The 18890-nt window shown below is 48.0% G+C and overlaps 1 protein-coding gene across 1 annotated transcript in view; it reads left to right on the top strand.

The window, feature by feature from the left end:
- LOC139061063 (serine/arginine-rich splicing factor 4-like) overlaps positions 1-18890 on the top strand; it is a 174898-nt gene that overhangs the window by 142228 nt on the left and 13780 nt on the right. Inside the window, exon 3 of the mRNA XM_070540511.1 lies at positions 4729-4869. The gene's annotated coding sequence lies outside the window, so the exon portion shown is untranslated. The remainder of the gene's footprint in view (positions 1-4728; positions 4870-18890) is intronic.

The raw sequence follows: 18890 nt of genomic DNA, 5'->3' as shown, positions 1-18890 counted from the left end.
TCTGTGGACACGATCACCGAAGTACGGACTGCAGGAGCAGATTGAAGTGACAAGTCCAAAAAGAAAACCTTGGAGCCCTTGTTCAAAACTGTCCAGAAGTCTGAACACTGAAAGCTGGCAAGGCCTTCAGCAAGTCTGCAAAGCTACCAACCAGATTTTTGGCGTCCTCTTCTGCTTGGGTTTGCTGAGAAAGCATTATTGCTTTTTGCAAATATGTGGCTTCCAAGCGCGCTCTTTTGGCAGCCGGCGCTTCTCGAACGCACACTTGCGGACGCGATAAATAGGCAGGGCAATTGGGAAACAAGCTCGGAACTGCAGTTTTCTTCAGACGAATGTTTTTCATGGCAACTTCGACCACTTTTGCTGTCTTCACGTCCGTGCAAGATGTCGTCTTCAAGTAATCCGATGGCAAGAAATGCTTTTCACAGAGCTGAAATTAAAAAAAAAAACAAGCCGTTACAGGTATGAAGCTCGACGAAAATGTTGAATTTACAAGCGAGTCGACAGGTGCAGAGACCCATCTATTGTGCACGCGTGCGCGAATGCATTGCGCACTATGCTGACGAAACCTATTCGTCTGGAAACCCAGAATAACAATAGAGAGAAGAAATACTTACCACTGTGTACTTCGTTGGCGAGAAGTCCTTCCGAGGAACTGCTCTCGTCCATGCTTCCCGAGTGGCTCGGTCAGATGGGAACTTGTGCACTCGGACACTTTGTCCTCCGTCATAATTGGACTTGCAGTTTGGTGCGCAACAGCAGCCAGGCATCGTTGCGATTCCGCCCAGTTGAAAAACACAACAGGAAATTTTAAGAGTCTGTCGTATTTTGGGACGTTGTTTCTGTAGTTCTGTTGCCTGTAGTTCTGTTGCCTGTAGTTCTGTTGCCTGTAGTTCTGTTGTCTGTAGTTCTGTTGTATGTAGTGTGACGTCCTGTAGTAGAAAGTTGTGTAGTTCTTGATCAATATTTAATTAAGAATTGACAGAGACGTCCGTAAGGTTATGTAAATTTGTTAGTACAAAAAAGAAAAACATAAAAGTAAAAAAAATTTTTTAAAAAAAAAACGTCTTCGCCTAGGATTCGAACATGCGACCTCACGATTCCGAGCCCGGCATCTTACGACTGCACCATCCCTGACATGCTTTTCGAGTGTACGTTTTGGCCATGTGAACAGTACGACGTGCCGATGCGCTGATGTTTACATTTGCATTTTGAGAGCCAAGATCCGCTATCACTCCACCGCGTCAAGTGCCGCATCTCTAGAAGAGCAAGAGTGTTCGTACCATCGACAGGTGCATCTTGCAGTGCTAGAACATCGATTTTGATGTACGATATCCTTATTAAATAAGAAATTCAGAAATAGACAACGTTGACTTTTAGGGTTATTACTGCTAGTTTCGCCAGTTATCTCTCGTTCTTTACACTTTTGAGCGCGCATATAATTCGTGTGTTCAATGCAAAATAGCTACATGAACATTCGTGGATGAGAGTTCTTTCTGACAGCATACTGGCTTCTCACGGCAGCACTGTACCAGATTAATGAGACCCGAGCGAGACAGCTTTTCACGCAACTTTGTGGAACAACCCAAATCTTCTTTTCCGCTTAGCATAAGCTTGTGAAATATTCCTGGGAAATTAACTAATGTGCCAGTGTAACAGCACATGTAAGTCCACAGGCCTGTGTGCCACATCTTACCAAAAAAAAAAACGGATAGGCAGCCATTCCCGCAGATGGTATGATTAATTTTCATCAGCGGCCGATTTTGAGGAGGCCGGTAGGGCGTTGCTGGTGCCGCGTCGTCACGGCACAATTATAACTATTCGCCACGTCGACTTTATTACCGGTGTCGGTGCCATCAGCATTGCCGGCTTCAGAGAAGCGCAATTGAATACCGCGCAAGAGAAAAGTACAGTGTACACCACCGATGCGCAAACATACAATTTTAAAGGACCGCGACGGAAATCGCTTCTGTTACGACTTCGGAACTCTTGGCCGTCGCGACCGAATGTTTCTGCTGCGACGTCAGAATTGGTGTCGTAACGTCGGAGTCGCTGTCAGGATATAAAGCTGTTGTTCCGACTTCAGAACTCTTGTTGTCGCGACAGAATGCTTCTGTTGCGAAATCAGAATTTCTGTCGTAATGTCAGAAATGTCTCCCAATTAAGAAATGTCAACAACTTCTGTCGTACAACAGAATTTCTGTAGTTGCGACAGGAATTCCTTTTGTCTTTTTCAACCGGGCACTACAGAAGCTTGTCGCATCACACAATTTCAGTGCACTTCTGTTGTCATCATTGGGTACATGTTGCGGCGATAGGTTTCCGTTGTGGAACAGTTCTCTGTAGTACAACAGAAGTTTGTCCATTACTTCACGAACACTTCTGTTATGACAAATGGGAGCCTGTTGCAATGATAGGCTTCTGTCGTACAACAACATTTTTATGTAGTACAACAGAAGTTGGTCGCATTACTTCAGGAACACTTCTGTTGTGACAATTGGGGGCCTGTTGCCACAATAGGTTTCTGTAGTATTTCAACAGCTCCCTGTAGCACTACAGAAGTTTTTCCGGTTACTTCAGGAACATTTCTGTTGGGACAACAGGGTGCCTGTAGTGATGACAATTTTTTCTGTAGTACTACAAAAATCTGTTGTAGAGCTTCAGCTTTCTGTTGTAACAACAGACATACGACAGACTGTACTTCTGTAGTAGCAACAACAAATGTCTGTTGTACATCAGAAAAGTCTGTCGCTCCATCAGGAATCTGTTGTTACTACAGAAAAATCCTGTTGTACAACAGAAATTTCTGTAGTACTACAAAAATCTGTTGTAGAGCTTCAGCTTTCTGTTGTAACAACAGACATACGACAGACTGTACTTCTGTAGTAGCAACAACAAATGTCTGTTGTACATCAGAAAAGTCTGTCGCTCCATCAGGAATCTGTAGTTACTACAGAAAAATCCTGTTGTACAACAGAAATTTCTGTAGTACTGAACACAACCTCTGTTGTCATTTTCAACTGGGCGTGTACGACGAACCACGCAAAATCGAAGAAAAGCAATCGCGTTTACGGTGCAGCATGCCCCACCAAAGCCGCCAAGCAAATGCTCCACGTGTTGCCGCTCTAGCGTTGCAGCCACGGAGAAAATTTGTTTTCAGAACGCGCGCCGCGTTCTACAATCGCAGCGCTCCCCCATCCACCGCTACCATCCGACTCTCGTGACGTATTGACAGGGGAGAGGAGGTGATGCGGAGGCCTTACATTTTTTTCTAGGTGGCTTTGCCGGGAGGCGACCGACGGCGCGATATGAGGCCCCATCTGCAGCCTGTGTGACGTCATCACGTGACGTCATGTCACGTGACCCCACTTCAGGGTCAATGGTGGCCACCGCCGGGCGTCGCGCGAAGGCCCGAAACCTACGTTAATATGCTTCGCATAAAAGCTGCCTCAAGGCACCTTGAAAGAGCATGAAGCCCCTCACTTTGGCGAGGGTATACCTGCGGTCACAATACAACTGTTAACAGTGTTTCGATCAGTCAGCTGAATCAATTATACAATATAGTTCGAAAAAAAATAGCGGTCAGAAATGAAAAGAAATAAATTTGGAGGACATTTAAAAGATTGGAATGCGATAGCGTTCAAGGACCCCTTACTGCTTTTCATGCTTCCCGGATATACTGCAGCTTAAGTAACCGTAACGTTTACCGGGAAACGCTGGCCGAAGTCTGCGCACGAAGGCGAGCCTTGGGGTAGAAACGCGGCCACTTGCGTGGGTCAATCTCTTGTTATCGTATAGCACATTTAATATTTTGCTCTGAGAAGAGCTAACATAAAGGACACATGCTGTCGGTGTTTCTTTTCCATAAAGTCTGTTTGACGACTGCCTTTCCCGAAATTCCGAGGAATAACTTTGTAAAGAGTGAAATACAAGGTGTGAGCAACTTTGGTGGTAGAGAAGTGATTGGGTATGTGTAATGCAGAACTTCGTCCGAAATTTTTACGTCGTGTCGCAGTAAATACGACGCCGGATTTTCTGCGACACGGTCTCATTAACACTATAACCTGGAAGCACTCTGATGTGCGCTAACTGTCACTCGCTACGCCGAAATGTCCCGCAACTAATGCCGTTCTCGCAATTCGGGGCGTTTAACGCCTGCACCCACGCCCGCCGATCGCCGCGTTAAATAACCAACAGCGTGTCCCGACTTCCCGCCCCCGCGCCGCTAATTGGTTCGACTGCTTCGCAACTGCCGTCGGGCGGCTGAAAATTTTGCGAGCGAGCGACGGACTCGAAACAGTCTCGCCGTTTAAACAAAGCGACCATTTCGGGACCGTTCCCTTTGTGACGAAGCTTAATCGAGCGACCTTTGGCGAGTCGTCGTTGTGAATGAGCCCTAAGGTTTATCAAACAAAAATCACAGTGTTACAGTTTGAATGCCTTTTCCTATCAGCTAGGTCACAAATAGCCGTGAACTCGTAGTCGTCAAACGTGGACGAACTGTTCGAGTGCGCAATCTTTTCCTCGCTTGCCTCTTCACCGAGCTTTGATGCATTGTCTCCGTCATTTGTCTTAGTCGGCTGATGCTGACGAATACATGTCCTCTTGTGGGACCGTCGACTCTAGCTGCCTGAGACCGCTGTTGTTTCACTTATTGCCGAAAAAAATAATGCTGTTACGCACGGTCACTCACATTCCTGTTTTCTTTCCTTTCTTTTGCCTTCGCAGGCATGAAACCCAACACAAGGACATCGGCGCTGGTTGGAGGCGAGGAAAACCGGTGTCGGCTATGACCGCAGGGGGCTGCCCCTCATCGCGCCCTTCAGCCAATCGAATTCATCCTCTCCTCGCCCACGTCTAAACCTACAGGCGAGTGAAGCAGCTTTTTTTTTTACCACCCTAGGCATTACATTAAAAAAATTATTTAAATCCTCGAGTTTTGCGTTCCAAAAGCCACGATCTGATTACGAGGCACGGTATATAGTAGGACCGCTCCGGATTTTTTTTTTCAATTTCCGCCAGGGGTTTTTATAAGCATGCATCCAAATCGAGGTATACACGAGCGTGTTTTGGTTTCAGCGCCATTGAAACGCGGCAACAGCGGCCGGATTCGAACCCTCTACCTCGAAGTCAGCAGCGCGACGTCACAGCGGCCATGCTACATACTGCGGCGGGTTTGTGAGCGATGCAATATTCGTATACCGTCGATATCTGCTGGAGAGCTTGCGTGTAGTGTTAACAGCGTTGCAAGGTTAAGATAATTAAAACAAAATTTGCTTCCGGTCGTCGGCACAGTTCTACGGGAGTCTTTTAATTAAACGACTCTGATGTTACATGTTGAGGTATGTCAGTCGTACAGGAGGCTGACTTGCGCGAGAAAGCGAAAAACGGATTCACATGTCGCAGAAAGGCGGACGCAGGTTATCGACTAATTAATTGGGATAATTGACGAGAGATGTTCAAGTCAAGCGGGTAATCAGCTAATGAATAAAATGTCACTTAAGAGGTTCGAACTAATCACTTAATGGCACGTTCTGCAGTTTACGAATCGGAGTCGGTGAGATATCAAGGGGCGTGTATCCACTGGGAACGCATTCTGAGGCAGTGCCTGGTTTCGCGGTATCGGTGATGGTGTTTGAATTAAAGGTCCATGGCCCTGCACTGTTTAAAAAGAAAAGCGCTTTGTGAAAAAGTTAACGCCACAACAGTTCATTTCGCTGGGAATTTGCGGGCGCTTTCTGTAGAACTGGTGTCAGTTTCGAAATTCGCTTCGAAGCCGGCGTCTACCGTCCGAACTTGCCGCATTCAATTATTCTGCTTCCTTCTTCCTTTCCAGTCGCTTAACTACACAGTGTAACTACACGTCCCGCTGGCGGTGGATGTATGCGTTATTTATTTATTTGTTTGTTTATTTATTTATTAGCACCTGTGTACCATACCCGCTACATGACACGCTCGCGGTGAATTCCACAGCCGACAAGACATGCTTATCAAGGAGAAGACGTAAGCGAAATCAGTGTCTTACCGGCACCTATAGAAATAACTATGCGTGTTAGCGGAGAACTCCCACTTTACCACAATCTGACACACACACACACACACACACACACACACACACACACACACACACACACACACACACACACACACACACACACACACACACACACACACACACACACACACACACACACACACACACACACACACACACAAAACACACACACAAAGAAAGAACAGCACCAAGTTAAGCAAACACCCACGGCGACGTCGGGACTTGGAGCACCGTGGCGTCAACAGCATCAACAGCCATACTACGGAAGAGAGAGAGAAAAAAAAAAAAAAACGCGTCAACAGTCTTCAGCACCAAAGCCGATATCGACGAACCTGGCAACCAACGCAGCAACGTTCCAATCCAGTAGCCAATCCGATCAAGAACGAGCTTTGACGCGCAGCCACGTCGCGCCAGTGTGGGCTCAGTCTGGCGAAACGTTTCCGGCCGGCGCCAAACATCGAAAACACGTTAGCACCTGTCGGGCTTCCCGGCTTCGATCGCTCCTATATGGATCCCTGCGTAAAAAACAACGCAGCTCAGGAGGGAAAAAAAAAAAAACGTGACGGAGACGTTCGCCCGAGCGGATCGACGGCATGTGTGGAAGTCCTCGGACTGCCCCGGGCAATATGGCTTCCCGAGAGTCTTGTTTCCATGATATTGGCTCGTCTGCGTTTTTTTTTTGTTTCCGTACACATGTACATTATGAAATGACATCGAGGAACAAGTAGCGAGAGAGAGAGAGAGAGAGAGAGAGAGAGAGAAAAGGATGTATAGAAAGGCAGGGAGGTTAACCAGAGGAGGTTCCGGTTGGCCACCCTGCACGGGGGAAAGGGTTAAGGGGAATAAAGAGAGCTGTAAAGCAGTGATTTGAGCTTGTTGGTAAGACATCGTGAGGCTTATAGCGCGTTAAAAAGACAAGGACGAAAGTGAGACGTGACACACACAGGCGCTGTGTGTGTCACGTCTCACTTTCGTCCTTGTCTTTTTAACGCGCTATAAGCCTCACGATAAAGAGAGAAAGAGAGCGGAAGGGGGAGATAGAAAGAGAGCGCGAGCAACTTTACAAAGCTCTGTACACGGTGATTGCTGTATGTAGTGACAGGGGAATTGAACAACGCGTGACGAAAAAAAGCAATTGTAATGAAAAAAAGGGCAAAGCACAACTTTAGTCTGATTAATCAATTATTCGTTGCACAGACACGCATAGCGTAAATACTCATTGTAAAACCAATGTCGAATAATTATGCTAAAAACTTAGCACATAGTTAGGAAGGCTAAACAAGAAAATCTGGATTTGGCTCAATACGGCAATCAAATGATTGAAGATTTTTTCATCCATTTTATAAAAAGGAGAGAGAGTCGTACACCGGAAGAAAAAAAAAAAGAAAGAGAGGGCATTTCAAGGAAACACAAATTGAGATATATAAACGAGGCGCACAAAGTATTGTCATAACAAAAAGAGGTTATTTATCTTTAATTGTCATTTGTATATGCATTTGCAGTAGTTTTCTTAGGTATAGCAACAATTCGCCTATATAGGTCACATCAAGCTGATGCAATAGCCTCGTGGCCATTAGTCCGAGCGCTTGTAACAAGATGGATTTATTGATTTATGGGGTTCAACGGGACTGGGAAGGGAAAAGTCACTTGAGCTTTATTAGTGAATTGCATTCTACAATCGCATTCGCATCGCAATCGCATTGCATTCTACAAGCCATGGGCTCTCTTGTGGTTCCAAAATTACTTCCGGTGCGTAGCCGGAAGTAAAACACAGCCTTCGAGATTCGCGTCTGTAACTCGAGGATACCGTCGCTGGGCCTTAGCTCCGATATACGCTCAGCGTGACGTCATGGCGTTTTCATGGCGAATGTGTTCAATTGCAAAAGAACCAAGGACTGCATCTTAATTCGTACAAGTTTACTGATTAACAAGAACTCAACAGACGAGAAAAAGAAAGTTTGAAATTTCTGACGTCATAGTGACGTAAGGGCGCTGGCGTTAAGGCGCGAACTTCAATACGTGCGACTTGGAGCTTCAATTTGTATTCTAATAAACAACATGCTACCGCGCAATTAACGAAAATGTAGTTTTGAAAGAACAATTCATCCGTTTAAACTGATTTAGTTTCTTCTTATTATGCCCTTTGAAGTCCGAAAGAAACTAACGAGCTATGAGAGGTGCAATTAATGTACGGGAGGACTTCCGGATTAACTATGACTATAGCGTCGTTCTTTAGCGTGTGCCTAAATCCAAGCGATCGAGCGTTTTGCATTCCTCGATCGCGAGTCTCAGCCCAGGCTCTTTACACACGTCCATAACAGCCTGGGAGAAACTGTTATGGTGCGGCTCACATGCCAGTTCTCATGAACTCCGCTTCACTCATTGACTCAATCGATTAGTAGCAATCAATACATATGTCGTGGTACACCGCATCTTCGCAACTTACTGCCAGTTTTTTGCGCTGTGCATTCATCCATTGTCTTTGGTACGGCTCTATCCGCCGACGCTTTTTACCGAAGTATTTGGCGTGACCACCTTGCACCGGACTACTTTTTATAATCGCGGAGTACTTAAATTAGTCGTGCCACCCTTTGCCCAAACCTGACCCTTGCGCCAGGGAAGCCTACAAGTCATCATCGTTCTTGACCGTTGTCGCGACTGTAATGAGGCTGGATATATCCGTTGAATTCCCTAATTCCTGATGACGCGGAGAAGGCAGCGATCGAGGAGTTATTGCAAAGCGAAGTTTTCTTCGTCTACCGGCCTCCCCGTTGACTCCAGTGGCATCCCTTGTTCAGTGCCACGGCTAATCACTTGTTTCGCGTGACTACCTTGCACCGGACTGCTTTTTATAAGCGCAGATTACTTAAATTAGTCGTGCCACCCTTTGCCCAAACCTGACCCTTGCGCCAGAAAAGCCTACGAGTCATCATCGTTCTTGACCCTAGTCGCGACTTTAATTAGGCTGGACATACCTGTTGAATTCCCTAATTCCTGATGACGCGGAGAAGACAGCGATCGAGGAGTTACTGCAAAGCGAAGCTTTCTTCGCCTACCGGCCTCCCCGTTGACTCCATTGACATCCCTTGCTCAGCCACGATTAATCACTGTGTAAGTTTCTACCTTCCTGCGAACCTCTGCCTCGTGAAGACGTCGACGCATACGTGCTCGCTATAAGTTAAGAGAATGCAGGCGGCATCCCACAGGAGCAGCGTCAGCAACGCCTGGCGACCGGAGTATATGAAATATGCAATACAACGGCAATTTCCCGTCGTGGGCCGTAGTTCGAGGGCCCCCTTTATTCACTTATCGTCGGCGCACCGAGCTCCTCGCCACCGATGCGGCGAGCGATCGCCTCGAATTAGCCCGACACGACGTGGTCCCCCCGTTAAGAGAAAACGGGCCCGTTTCCGAACGCCAGGAAGGCGCAGAAGTAAACGTTCGGGAAACGCTTAGAGCACCGCGGGAAACAAACGAATCGCTGTCACGCCATGCCAACGGTCGTTACCGCGCTTGTCTCTTCAGACGTGACGCGAGAGGGCGCTTTTACTACGCATACGGCCCGCAGCGCCCTCTTTTCTCGTGTTCCCCCCAACGGTTGGCTGGGAACGGCAATAACTTCTACGGACGGAACGGCCTGAACGACCTCGCGGGAACGGCTGTTTGCGGTCTTGTATCGACGAGGTGCGCTCGTTTATTGCTTGTTTCCCTTTCTTTTTTCTTTTTTGTGGGCAGCGGCCTATACGGTTGTACTTCAACGACACACGGCTACAACAAGAAGGCAGCGGAAGGGAGAATAAACAATGCACATTAAAGATTTATGAAGCATTTTTTTTTTGTGCGGTTGAAGAAGCCTGTGATGCTGGGTTAGCTGGTCCAGCATGACGGTTTGGGATGGTAAACAGCGCAGAAAGCGAAGAGATACAGAACGACACCACGAAGCACTCTGTGCATATGGTGTGTGTTTAGGATACAGGCCGTTGAGCGGCAAAGTGTTATTGGGTCCTTGGCTGGACGTCGTATCAGCAGAGCCCGCCGTGAGGGCACTCTCAGAGTTTTTTTAGATTTTTAGATTTTAGGCTTAGATTTTTTAAAATAATTAAATGTATTTAAGGAGATGTTGGGGCCTATGTGTGGCGCCGGCTACTCCTCTTCTCTTAGGTGATAGTTATCGTAGGAACGTTGTCAACAGTCACCAAACTGGACAAATGAACACGTGAACGAACATTCACGTACAAAGTCTCAGTAGTACAACGTAAATGAATGTTCGCGCAACAGAAGCGTTCACATAGCCTAAATACTTGCAAAACCGAAATGTTCACACGCAACACATGAGTTCACACAGTATAAATGTGCACAAAACAAAGATGTTCGCACAGATGATGTTGGGCACTTGAATGCCGCACTCTAAGTGCGACAAATACAAAGGCTACATGAACACAAATACACAATGAACATGTAATTAAGGGTGCCTGTTAATAATAACAATGCGGAGCTATAACTATTGTATGACTTAGTATTTTGTGATATTTTTGATTCCTCCAAAAACTGTACTAAGGCGCGCGCAGCGATGTTTTGAAGTTTTTCTGTTGGCCATGGGCATAAAATTTTTCCTATGGATAGTGGCCGTCTATCCAAGCCATGCAGTTTTTTCAACAGATTCTTGCGGGAAGCATCGTGATTTTTACAGTGTAGAAGAAGGTGTTGTATGTCGTCTTCTGCCTCTTCACATGAGCATGTACCACTGTTAGTTTTTCTTATCCTATACAGGGAAGCTTTTGGTATAGGCATTGCCTAATGGTAGCCTGTGAACTGTTGCTTCAACAGACTAATTTTAAACGGGATATTGAATTGTATTCCAGGATCTATATCACATAATTGAGAGTTCTGCGCATCATTTATGAACCAAGTTTCCTTGGACATTCTACCGCATAGTTTGTTCCGTAGACATCGAGCATCGCTCTCTGCTAGAGGAAATATGGATGATTCATTCCGTTCACAGAATGCGCGGAGGCAAAGAAGCTGAAGCTGTTCAAAGAATATACGCGGGGCAAAGCGTTTTGGTGGCAACAAAGCACGCGAATCAGCTGCTGCTGTGCTGCGGAAACAGCGCCCTCAAAACAGCTACCAGGCATCTCAAAACAACAGCTTCATGCGGAGCGCCGCCACCGGCTTTGCAGGTGCCACACAACCAATCGGGTGCACGAGACGAGCACCCGATTGGTCACAGTCACGCAATAATTCCGCCTCAGTGGGAAATTAATGGCGCGCCAGTTTCGTAGAAGCTGCACCAATGCATTCTGTATAGTTATAGGCCTCTTGTACGAAGCGATTCGTTTTCTCCACTTGTCCGTGTCCGCAGTTACGCTCACGTTTACGCCTCCACGGATAGACGGGCCTTGCAGTCGACGATGACAGGCATTTTGAACATGTAGACGCGGCAGGAGGTAGGAAGCAAGTATTTTTCGGGATGCGCGCCGTACCTCTCGATTAGCCCTTATAGACGTACCGAGTAGGCTACGAAAACGATTTTTTTTTCGTAGTCTACGACTGACCAGCTGGTGGCGACTTGTGCTACGCTAATGAGAAGACAATACCTTGCACGCGGTTCTTTGCTTTACGCTAAGTTTTACTGTAAGTATCAAAGGACCCCGATTTTAAGACGACGATGACACGACAGACATGGCGTCCCCACTTGCGATCGACACCTGCCCCGACTGCAAACAACCTGTACGATCCATCCCCAAACGCCAACGCCTCCTGTGTAGCAGGCATGTGCAGTCTGCTTTGTGACGTCATGTTACTTGGACAGAAATGTTCATCATCGAGCCCGGCGTGACCACACCGGTAACGTAGCAGGGTAGCGTGACGTCATAGATCGAAATGCACCGTCCTTGTGATATCTATATGAGGCGTTACAAACACCCGATGTGGAACTGTCCAGCGGATGAAACGGCGCAGTAACAGCAGTAAGGGCCGATTTACGCTCAAGCCGCCCATCGCCGCAAGCCACACCGCACGCGTGCGGTCGCGCGGAAGATTGCACGTATCAAACACTTGTGCACAAATTTCGGTTTACGATGTGTAACGTATACACTGTGCACACAGTGTAAATGGTAATTTGTGCACAAGTGCTGGATACGTGCAATTTTTCGCGCGACCGCAAGCGTGCGGTGCGGCTTGCGGCGATGGGCGGCTCGAGCGTAAATCGGTCCTAAAAGAGCATCCGCTCGGAATGGGTGCCAATCTACGGTGGGTGGGTCCGACCGGTGGTCGGCTCTATAGAGGAACCGTCGCCAGGCCGTGTAGCCTCTCCTGTATTTTGCCAGGGAATCTGTACTGCAAGACTTCAGCTTCAGACACATATTATTCTCCTTCCCATTCCCCGTGTCGATGGTTCGCGTGACGTCATCATGGCCGCCATCTCGGGGTAGTAACAGGCCGAGAAGCCGCCTAAAGAGAGACACTACGCGCCGAGAAACAATATAGATTACAGTGATACCCGGGTGAAAAACAGAACGGTCACTGTCCGAAAGCAAAACAATGTACGCATGTATATTGCAGTGCACTGACATCATGGTGGCCGCCATTTTCAGGTACCAGAACGGCGAGAGAAGCCGCGTCCATGACGTTACGCGAAAACTACCTGCTACACGGTGAACAGCCACTCCCCTTCCAAAATTAAACACCCGTCATTCAACGAACCAACTTTCTCTCCCAGACGCTGGCAAGTGTGGAGGCATCTCACTAAGACGTTCAAGAGAACTGCCGGAACTGCTCGAGAGTATTAGCATAGTATAGGCCTGGCCGCGGAAACGCAGAAATATCCACGTCCTAGCGTGGATAGCCGGCGCAGAGTCACGTGGGCGCCGCGCCACCCTTCTTCGCGTCTGCAAATATATGGTCAACCGATGAATCCCTTTATCGCTCTCCGATCTTTATGACGCTCGCGCACTGCGGCCAAGTTGTGAAGGAGGGCGTACTACGCGCCGACGCACGCAGGTAGTCGAGCCGAACGGACCGAAACGAAAGGAAAAGCAACGAGACAGAAAGAAAAAAGGAAACGCGACCGGCGAGGCGCTGCAATACAACGCCGCCGCAGTCGCTGGCTCGCGTCCCACACAGAGGCTTTGGAAGGCAAGGCCGCGACGCCTTTAAAAGGGAATCAGTGTGGCGTAGTACACAACCACGCTTCCACCGCGCTACCGGGAACCGTCGACGCGTCGCCTGCATGCCTCGACTGGGACGTCCCACACGCGGCCTCGTTGCACGGATTGCAATGGGCCGCGCGCCGGCTTGCTGGTTGGCTTGCTGGCTGCACTCGCAACAGATGATGCGGCGTTGCCTCGTCGTGGCCATTCCGTCGCTGCTATTTCAGGCAGTATAAAGACACGGTGAAAAAGAAAGAGAGAAAAAAAAAGTCATAGAAGTCTAATGACCTTGAGAATGCGATCTGCCCCTATACTGCGGCACCCCAGACGCTAGTAGAATGTCCGCAGTACGATTGACAGGGAGTCTGTTTTCCAGGTAATTTAAGTCGCTTGGACAAGCGTTAAATTTTCGTGACGACAGTGCTAAGCCCATAGCCAGATGGAGTTTTTTTATAGAACTTGTGGGGATGTCGTGTCTAGCGAAGGACGAATCCCAACATGAAAACGTAACGCTTCTTTATTCGATGAACGATGGCAGCGGACGGGCATACCAACGCTACGTTCGTCGAAGTAGCGGATGGTGGCAGGCGGCTTTTCTCAGCCAGGCAGCCTGTTTTTAAAGCCACCGTCGGTGACGCATACCTCGGGTGACATGGCGGTGGCGCTATGCTTTATCGACCACGCAATCCAGCGTGCAGCTGTGGTATGCTTGGCCAGATGATAAGATGGAAGGTGCGCAGAAATATGCGCAGAGTGTGTCGCCACAAACTTATCAATTTGAGTGCATTTGTCGATTTTTATGAATTCTATGTAGAACTAAGTGTTCATTGTTAAGAGTACTTCAAAAAATAACCTTCATGATTTACGCGCGTAGTAGTGCGGGAGCAAGTTGGTCGCTTTTCCTTGTTTAGTTTGTCCTTATCATGTTTACATATTTTCTTTGTAGATTTAGTATGTATGTTTCGGGCATGTGTGGTGATTATTTATGAGGAAATGGGTAGCGAACATTTCTCAAGAGTGCACTCGCATAGCCAGGTTTAATGTACAGCCGCCTTCTCATCTACATGTGTGCAGTTGTTAAACATCAAAGCGATAGAATTCAACGCTACGGGGTATTTTGACAAGATTCACCAGTCCGCGTACATGTTCATTGCGAAGAGACGTACGGCGTTTAGATCGGTTCTGGCGCTTCGCATATGAATCACTGAATGTCCAAGACGGCGGACGGTAGACGGTGTATGCCCCAGTAAGATACACACGTTCCCAATTCCGCATTTTTTTTGTGTGTGGCTGTGTTCGAATACTTGATCGCTTAGGTTGTCGCGTTGGGTGTTAAGAAGCTTCAGCTCTTGGTACCTATCTAAATACGCGGGAGCGAAAACACTTATTGCTAATGCTATTGAGGGATTTGCGTACACATATACAGTTCTTCCCTTAAAGAAGGATTTGGGCGTGTCGAGCACAACGTATTTGAAAATTATACGTAAGGTGTTGAGGGGGTTAAGCGCAACCGGACTTCTGAGCATGGTTACCGCGTCAAGCTAACGTTTGACTTCGGTGATCACCCACCAATAACTTTTCTATCTTCAAAATTTTAATTTGTCATCTTTCGCCGGTTCAGCTTCGAAGTCTGATAGCCAGCTATATAAATTTAGGAAAGCGGATGGGGGTTGCTGGCTAAGAAAGGGTTGTCGCTATTGAAATGCCATACGTTTTGTTTTTGTCTATACTGCACACAATTTTAAGCGATTGCCTATGGCAGGAGAAAAAAGACAGGGAAGAAGGTTAGCCTGTGTAAGTACTGGCTGGCTATCCTGTGCTGGCTTAAGAGGGGTCAAGGGAATCAAATGCGTTAGAAGGAGATATCGGCTGCCGGGAGGGGACCTGGCACGTCCGTTTCGACGGTGCCCTTTACAGTACGAAAAGAAAGGCGTCCTCGACCGTGCTTGACAAACTAAGCGATCGCCTCCCTTGAAGAAGGAGTGAATCATTGGACACGTACTGGTCTGGACTGAGTTCAACACTGAAGCCATTAAGCACTTTTTTCCGGATACTTGAGAACTTGAGGATCTGTGCCCTAGTTCAGAAATTGTAGCCCGTTTCATCGCGTTATAGTGTCCCCTCTACCAGTCCTCTACAACGCAACGAAATGCATTTGGCCCTAAAGTGAATATTAAAACATTTTGCATAATTCATGTTAGTTAATTAACTAATTAAGCGGAATATAAAGATACTCTAAGGAGCGGCACATCACGGCAAGCCATATGCCGTTGGTTTCATTCAGCTGCGGCTAACCATGTCTTAAAAATCGTTGGCACAAGTTACGTGAAACACCCCGTGCATATATATGTTCCCTGCACGCATGCTTGCTTTCGTCCGTATTCGAGAAAGGCCAATTATAAAAGGGTATCTCGTGTGTCGACGAGATAGCTGGACAATAAACTCTTTCCTTTCTTTTCTTTTTATCCCTTATCTATTTTAGCTTTCTCAATGTTGCACAATGTGATGGTTGGATACGCTACCTGCGCAAGGGGGACGCGACACTCGTCGCCTGAAAGGCGCGCGTAGAGAGAGAGAAAATGATAAAAGAAAGGCAGGGAGGTTAACCAGGACTGAGCCCGGTTGGCTACCCTACACTGGGGAAAGGGAAAGGGGGACGGAAAGATGAAAAGAAGAGAAAGTCCACTGGAGATATCAGTCGGTCACTCAGTCCGAATCACAGGCGCTCACTCAATCCGGTCGCTTTCAAATATCGCAGCAGCGCTTTTGTGGCCTTTTGTAGCTGCGATATGCGAGGCCATGGTCCCAAGATCTTCTTCGAGGTGAACGGCTTCCCATCTAGCTGATTGAGAGCTGTGCAGAGGTCTTGCCTTTCGTTTTCATAAGATGGGCAGTAGCACAGTAGGTGTTCTATGGTTTCCTCGACACCGCAGGCATTGCACTCGGCGCTATCAGCCATTCCAATCAGAAATGCATAAGCATTTGTGAATGCGACTCCCAAACGTAAGCGGCACAGCACTGTTTCCTCATTTCGCGGAAGACCTGGTAACAGCTGCAGTTGCATAGAGGGATCGAGGGAATGCAAGCGGTGGTGAGTGAATTCAGATGTGTGCCACTTCTCCAATGTCAAAGAGTGCGCTAGCTTGCCTAAGTGTTGGGCTGCATCGGTCCGCGATAAAGGTATTGAAACAAGGGTTGCTCCTTCGTGTGCTTTTCTAGCAGCTTCGTCAGCGAGGTCGTTGCCGGAGATACCGCAATGACCAGGCAGCCACTGAAACACGACGTCGTGTCCTTTCGCGATCATGATATGGTGCATTTCTCGTATCTCCGACACGAGTTGTTCACATGACCCGCGACGAAGAGATGCCAGAAGACATTGTAAGGCCGCCTTGGAATCGCAGAATATAGCCCACCGATTAGCCGGTTGGTTATTAATATAATCAACGGCACCTCGGAGGGCAACAAGCTCCGAACCAGTCGATGTTGTCAAATGAGAGATCTTGTATTGGATGCTTAGTGATCGTGATGGTATAACCACTGCGCTGGTGGAGCTGGTCTGAGTGGAAGAGCCATCCGTATATATGTGTATTCGATCAAAGTAGAAAGTGTGCAAGCAGTCCAGAGCTGCTTGCTTCAAGGTCAAGGTAGGCAGGTCGGTCTTCTTTCTTATTCCTGGAACCGTAAGACGCACTTGAGGTTGTTTTAAACACCACAAAGCTGAGGTTGAACGTGCAGAGGGTGTGAAACCCGATGGTAAGGAGGCACGATGGATGCTGACCTTGTTGGAGAAAGACGCCTGTGGTCGTCGTTCCGGCAGGCACGCAAGAGAGCTTGACTGCATCCGTGAAACATGACGAACATGGGCTCTAAGCGTTTCGGTACTAATATAAGTCGTGATCGGATGGTCTTGAGCCATTACAATGGTTCCAGCTGTTGAGGCGCTGCGCGGAAGGCCTAGGCAAACACGTAGTGCCTGCGCCTGCACGCTCTGAAGTTCTCGAAGATTTGACTTGCATGTTTTAGCAAGCACGGGAGAACTGTAGCGTAGGAATCCGATGAACAGTGCTCGATATAACTGTAGCATGGAGCCCACTGACGATCCCCATCTTTTGCCGGCGATGAACTTGAAGACGTGAACAATAGATGTGAGCTTCTTCTTTAAGTGGGCAACATGAGGGCTCCAAGTAAGGTCTCGGTCTATAATGACGCCCAAAAACCGGTGACTTCTCTTGTAGGAGATAGGCTGACCATTGATGCATACCGGATAAGGAGTCATCGCTTTTCGCGTAAAAGCGACTAACGCACATTTGTCTGTTGAGATGGTAAGGCCTTGTGCGTGAAGGTAGTCAGATGCCTGTGTTGCTGCTTTCTGTAGCCGTGCGCGAACCTGCAGGCGAGTGACCGCTGATGTCCAGATGCAGATGTCGTCGGCGTAGATTGAAACACTCACTGTTTCCGGTAGGGACTCGGCCAGCCCAAGAAGCGCGAGGTTGAAAAGAATAGGGCTTAGAACACCACCTTGGGGAACGCCTCGGCATGTGTAGTGGTCGGTAGTCGGACCATGTTCCGTTCGTACGAACAAGGACCTTTGTGTCAAGTAGTTACTGACCCATCGATATACTCGTCCTCCTAGTTCTATTGTCAAAAGTGCGTCTAGAATGGTTTGATGGAAAACGTTGTCGTAAGCGCCTTTCACGTCAAGAAAGAGTGCTACTGATAATCGCTTCCGATATTTTTGTTGTTCCACAGATGTTACTAGATCGATGACATTGTCAATCGATGAACGACCCCGTCGAAATCCCGCCATAGAGTCAGGGTAAATCTTGTGGTGTTCAAGGTACCATTCGAGACGCATGAGGATCATACGTTCCATGAGCTTCCCGACGCAGCTGGCAAGAGCTATAGGCCGATAGGATGCCAGTTCGAGCGGTGACTTTCCTGCTTTTAGAAGCGGTACCAGACGGCTGCGTTTCCATTCCTGTGGGACGACACCATCTTGCCATGAACTATTAAAAATGCTGAGGAGTTCTCTTCGTGCTTCTCTGCCTAGGTGGCGCAAAGCAGTATATGTTATGCCATCGGGCCCCGGTGAAGACGAACACTTACAGAGCGCCATAGCAGCTTCTAGCTCTTCCATAGAGAATGGAACGTCCATACTTGCATCTCGTGGGCCGGGGATGTTGCCTAGAGCCATGTCAGGGACTGAAACTGTGCCGCCGGCGACGTTCGCACAAAATTCCTCTGCGACGTCTATCTCACAGCGGTTTTGATAGAGAGCAAGGGCGTTGAATGGGTGTCGTTGCTGGGGACTTGAGCAAAGACCCCGTAGGGTACGCCATACACCGGACAATGGCTTGCGGGGGTCTAGTGAGTCGTAGAAATAGGAGGGTGGGGGCGTGGAGGGGGAGATCGGGCGATGCGCGGGAAGTACCGGAAAGAGGTTGCGGGGGCGGGGCTTCGCACGTCTGTCGAACTTGTGAGAGCGTGCCGTGCGCTTTGTAGGTTGTGTAGCCACGAGAGAGTGAGGATATATGCTGAGTTGGGCTCGAATTTGATTTCTTACGGCATGAGAAAGGCTTGGTGTTGTCTCGATCGCGCTTTTGAGCGTTTTCGTTCCCAAGGGGTCCCACTTACCACAGAGTTTTTAACCGTTACTCCACGCTAGTGCGCAGCGGCAAAGCTTG

This window comes from Dermacentor albipictus, chromosome 6 (genome assembly GCF_038994185.2).
Source record: "Dermacentor albipictus isolate Rhodes 1998 colony chromosome 6, USDA_Dalb.pri_finalv2, whole genome shotgun sequence".
Lineage (NCBI taxonomy): Eukaryota > Metazoa > Arthropoda > Arachnida > Ixodida > Ixodidae > Dermacentor > Dermacentor albipictus.
Note: the sequence above shows the minus strand (reverse complement) of the source record. Positions and strands in the feature narration are given on the sequence as shown.